This window comes from Lolium rigidum, chromosome 3, assembly GCF_022539505.1.
Source record: "Lolium rigidum isolate FL_2022 chromosome 3, APGP_CSIRO_Lrig_0.1, whole genome shotgun sequence".
In the NCBI taxonomy this organism is placed as follows: domain Eukaryota; kingdom Viridiplantae; phylum Streptophyta; class Magnoliopsida; order Poales; family Poaceae; genus Lolium; species Lolium rigidum.
Genome location: NC_061510.1, coordinates 77976669 through 77982661, shown reverse-complemented (window position 1 = coordinate 77982661; position 5993 = coordinate 77976669).

The following is a 5993-nucleotide window of genomic DNA, read 5'->3' as shown; positions in this document are numbered from 1 at the left end:
TTCAGCGAGTGAAGAACCGAGACCTATTTACGGAGGTATGTACACGGTTGAAGGCTACGGCAAGGGATAATTTTTCCCTACATGGGTAGCAGCATAGTCTACGATTGAAGCCCCACCCTCACCTTAGGCGTTATATGATTCATCGCTTCGATATGTATTTCGCATAGTTTTTTTCCATCTTTTGACTTGAGACACTTAAACGGCTGTGTGCATCCTGGTTATGCAGAGGTTGGATGTAATTGCTTCTCAAAGTAATAAAGCATCCTTTATCGAAAAAAGTGTGTGAGAACCGTTCTAGATGCTCCAAAAATAGCCATGACCACCAAGCAATATAACCCGTTCCGTACCTTGTTTCCCAGCGCTCTAATTCACGCACGCGTAGTACCTTTCAAATACCAGCGTGTCCTTGTGGAGGAGGATGGGATGCTTACCACTCAGCTTCGTCGTACCGGGAGTATTTCAACGAGAGCGCAGGGGGCACCCGAGCGCAGGACACTCTTGGCAAACTTCGTCTTCCGGCAATTGTGCCTTTGTTGCCTCAGCTCCAGTTGATGAGGGGATGCATGTCTCTATGGAGATTTCACCCCTTACGCTATGCAAGCGGTATCATTTGTTAGTGGGAGTGAAGTTCTCACGGAGGTCGTGGCTATAGTTCTACAGATTATGTCTGAGAGCTATGTAGGGAACAATCTGTGGTGCTACCGATGGAGGTGACCTCATTACAGACCTTGGTGGTGGCCATTACGCCCTCACCATCGTCGTTGAGGGCCTCCTAGCCTCCCGACTTTGCGGAGCATGGAGGTTTGGATGCTTCTGTTACTCCCTCGCCTATGACCATTGGGTGGGTCATTTATCTGCGTGACGAAGTTCATGAGCCTCTTTCTACAAAAGAGTTATTTTGCTACTTACTCGTCGGTTTGGAGGCACTAGCTCTAGACATGGCAAGAAAATTGCTTGCATCTTGACGAAGAAAGCTTCTAGGGGGGATAAAGAAAGGGGAGAAGTATGAAGACTAACACAACAAGGAAGTGGCATCCGCGGCTGTTTGATGGATGTACCCAACTTTTTTGGGGTTTTCTTTGCGATCTGCTACTCCATGGTTAGATAGTCATGGTTTTAGTAGGTCGAGAAGATTTGTTGGTCCGTCTAGTCGGCCGGGGAGTTGAGTGCATTCGAGGTTGTACTTTCTGATTCTCTGTTGTGATAGTTTTCATCTAGTTTTCCGTTAGTTAACAAGACAGCTCTTTTATTAATTAATATATTGAGGCAAAAAAATTTACTCTTTCAAAAAAATAGCATGTGAAAGTAAGAATTGATGGCTACATATCGGAATGAGTTACCATTTACTAACGTCATGTTGTGATGGCAACACTAAAATATGTATATAGAAAGAATAGATTCGAGATGTTTGGTAGCCTAAAGAATTCGCCCCATCCGAAATCTGGCTAAACGGTTGGCTTTGTATCGATGAGTGTTGGTGAAACTAGATTCCATGTCTTATGTGCGGTAACTTATAGGTTGCCAGCCTTGTACTGTAACAAGTTATCATGGGGCAATTTATATGGTGGAAACTTTATAAATCTTTGAGTGATAACTTTGAAGGTAACTTTTGTTGGAACATAGCAGCATGTTGTCTAGTTTTGAAGGTCTCGTCAAGACAAAGCTAACATTGAAAATGTGTTCTAAATCGGTTTTACGGTTTAAAAGATAAAATATTTTAAGTGTGTGTACATTTGCCTTGATTTTCGTCCTATACTATTGTAAAGATGTCTTGTCGTCAAAACAAGATGAGAATCAGAATTGTGGAGGGAGACATCTAGGTATGTGAGAGTATAAACGACGTGACTAAGAAGAGCAGAAAAAGAGAAAGAAGGGAAGAAAGAGGATAAAGCCGGTGGAACGAAGAAGATGCAAGATTTGGTAGCTATTGGACCATTTGGGCATCTAGAACGAACATGTATACCAGAAAAGGGAGTGTGATGTTTTGGAGGCGGAGCTACATGTAGCTCTTTATTTTCAAAAACTCAAATTTGGTATTTAAAGTTTCAAAAAGAATCTGAAACAAAATCTTAGAGGTAGCCAATGATGTATGCTACAATGGCGCAAAATCACAATACAAACTGATTTGTACTATAGGCTACATGAAATTGATAAAATCTGAAAAGATTAGTATTCTTGAAATGTGTATATTCACTATAAAAAATTCAGAATTTGTCATTTTTGTGTAACCTAAAATATAAAGTAATTTGTATTGAGGTTTTACACCATTGTAGTATATATCATTGGCTATCTCTAGAATTTTGACTCAGTTTTTTTAAAATTTTAAAATATAAATTCTGAGTGTTTGAATATAAAAGGCTACGTGTAGCTCGGCCTCCGTTTGAAGTTTTCCCTGGAAAAGGTCATCTTCCTTTATTTCGTTCTATGCTACAAACTAGTCTTTCAATCATGGAGGACCAATATCATACATATGATAAATCTCATCAAATAAGGGTATCTATGAAATTCCTGGCACATGTAGTTTTTCATCCATCGGTGATAAATGGATACAAATGACAGTTTTTCACGAAATACACATAAGGAATGGGCCGGGCTTTTCAGTGATAAATGAACATCACATAAAGTCTCTCCGGCTAAATCATCTACAGTACGATTTTTGTTCATGGATGCACCATAAAGACCACTACCCACACACCCATCCTAATGTTGATGTATCCACCCACTCACTTTCCCGCTTTCCAAATGCCCATCAATTGCTTTTGGATCTTTTTAATATGTTAAAATATGTTTTTGGGACAATAGGTGCATCTATACCTATGAACCAAAATGGATCATTGTTTCAGTATCTTGTAAGTGCACGTGCAAATGCAAATGAAGTACAGTTACTAACATTTTTCGCTGCTACAGACCGGGTTACAAAGGACAAGGATTTTCTTTCTCATGATCCCGATTCAACGAATTGACTCAACTTGTGAGACAAGAACCAGATGCCATGCTACTGACCACGATGGAAGGGAAGGCATAGCAGGGCAGATCACCGAGTTGGAACTTGGAAGGGAAGGCATGGCAGGTCAGATCTGAATAGCGCGCAGCATGCTGACCTGGTCTGTGTCAGACTAAAACGTGAACTGACCACGCTTATGGGTCAAATTAATGCGTGGGGCACGTACGTCCACCAGCCATCACCTATGCTAAAATCCCATCGTTGTCTCGTCCGACGTGAGCGGCTCCACCGGGAGTGTGCTCCACCCATGTGCGATGACCAACACATCGCATACAAGAGCTTTTCTAGTGAAACACTGAAACATGTGTGGAAGATCGCAAACGGTTATATGTATGAATTCAACCGTGAGTATTGTTACTTGTTAGGGCATAAGGGCATCTCCAACCGAGCGACCTAAACGGACGCGCTGGGCCGTCCGTTTTGGACCGTTTGGGTGGGCTGAGCGGACACCCGGACAGCGGGATCCGTTTGGGTCGCACGCTACGCTCAACGCGCGGACGCAACGCAAAATGTAATAAAATAAAGAAAATGAAAAGGAAAATAAAACAACAAAAAATAAATATTAACTAGTGTTCATTAAACTTAGCCCTATTTTGGGCAATTTTTACACAAAAGAAAGCCCTATATGTGCTTTAAACTAAAAAAAAAGCAAACCCTAGTCGTGGTTTGCGAGCACGGTGGCCGCCGGCGATGACTACTCCCGGTAGTACTCGTCGTCATCGCCGTCGATGAGGACGATGCCCCCGGCGGCGACGCGGCTGTTCCGGCCGGACACGCCGGGAGAGCGCCGAGGACTCCGGCCAGGGCGACCACTCGCGCCCTTTCCCGGGCGGAGCGCGGGTCTGAAGGGCTCGCTGGCCTGCGCAGCCGTGCCCTCCGCGCGGACTCCTTCCGGAGCTGCTCCTCCGCTGCGGCCTGCAGCTCCGCCTCCTGCCGGAGCGCGGCCCGGCGCTCCGCCTCCTCCCGAAGCGCCGCCTGGTGATGAGGACATCCCTACTACACCACTACCTCCGTCATTGATAAATGAAGATGAACCTGTTGTGAAGCTCAAGTCCAATAAAGTTCGGATTGGACCAATTACAAGGGCTCGTGCGAAGCTACTTAAACAACAGGTGAACTTGTTTCTAGACGGTACTTTGATTGATGAGAACTTTATACTGTCTAAGTCATATTACTTGTGTATCATCAGGTATCAAGAGGACACGAGCATCGCACGAGGAGTAGAGGAGCAGCTGGACATGAAGACGGAGGTCAAGATGGACGTGAAGCTGGACATGGAGCTGGACATGAAGATATCTCATGGTCGCGCGAGGGAGGAGCGGGAGGCATGCACGAGAGGAGAAGACGACATCCAGGCCGGTCCAGTACCCGGTTAGACCGGCCTCCAGACCGGCCAGTCCGGTCCCTGGCCCGGTCGACCGGTCGCCAACCGGATGAGATTTATCGTACCGGGCAAAAACCGGAAAGTTGCGAAGTTTCCGGTTGCCGACCGGTTGACCGGACGCCAGACCGGCCGACCCGGTCCCTGGCCCGGTTGACCGGATTCCAGACCGGATTTGTCCGAGTCTGTCTCGACCAGATCTATTCTGGGTCGGTTATTCTTGTATCTTTTCGACCAGAAGTTGTCCCGGACGCCTATATAAGTGCCCGGGATGCCCCCTAGCTGCTTTAGACCACGTTTAAGATAAACCCTAGTTCTTAGTTGTTTGCTCTAGCAAAACTATTGAATCCCTACACCATATTGCTTGATATTGTGTAGATCCTGAAAAAGTCTTGTGTGATCTCGCTGTTCCATTGGGAATTAGACGGTCGCAACTTACCGCTTCGTGGTCGGCGGCTACGTGCGCAAGTGTGTGGAGTTGCGAATATCTTGCGGGTTTGAGAGGCTGTTGCATTGGCGACAGGGACCAATCGAGAGATCTCGTTGCGTCATACAAGTTATCATCCACTTCATCGTCGTGTTTCTCCGCTGCCATCACCCCGTGATCATCATCACCGCCGCTGCTTACTGAGAAGATAGGGCCACCACTTATCATCTTGGTATCAGATTTCCAGTTTTCCTCGGTAAGCCATCCACAATCCACCCCATAGTTGAGTTGTGAGTGTTTTCCTGTCCAGAAAAATCCATAAAAAGTTAGGGTTAGGGTTTGCCATAGCCTTAGATTGCACTAATTTCAAGTTTTAGTTGCTTTTCGTAGTTGTTTTTGCGTATCTTTTCTTTCCATCTAGTATTTTAGGGTTTGAGTTTACTCTTTCATCTTGTGTTACTTTATCTAGTGGTGTCAGTTTTGTTACTCCGAGTCCACATAGCGTACAGTGTGCTTGTTCCCAACCATAGACACAGCCTATCGATATACAAGTGACTAGGAACTTCCCCAGAAGAGACTAGTTTTACCGCTCGACAGGCTGCTCGTTAGGTTATCGGTGCTTTGCATATTTACTGTTGGCCGTGTTATCAAGGAGTTGCGTCGGAAAATCAAAAAAAAAGAGAAAATTGAAAAGAAGCAAAAAGAGCTACATAGCTGCGTGTGTTACAAAAAGAAAAATCCAAAAAAGAAAAGTGAAGTGCTAGTTGAATCAAGTGAAGGTCTAAGTTTACTTTACTGCACTCGTAGTTGAGCAATCTTGTGCCTGTCTCGTTGAGCTTTGCTAGCGTCTCTCTAGTGCATGGCAACCTTTCCTACATATAGTTGCATTGCCCCATTATATCGCCTTGTGTGAGTATCATTGGTTGTCTACGGTCAGCGCTAGAGCTTGTTATTGGTGCAAATAGGTAGCCTACCTACAGCCCCACATATACCCTGCTTTGTCGTGTGATTGGTTCTTATACCCTTGATATTCGCTTCGCTACATCTGTGCACTAGTTGTTACTACAAGTGGTAAGCAACACTAATTTACTTTGGAACGGTAAGATCTCCTTTTCTTATCAGTTTTGAGTGAGTTGTGAGAGTACCACCATATATTTTTGATTTAGTGCACTTGAAAGATA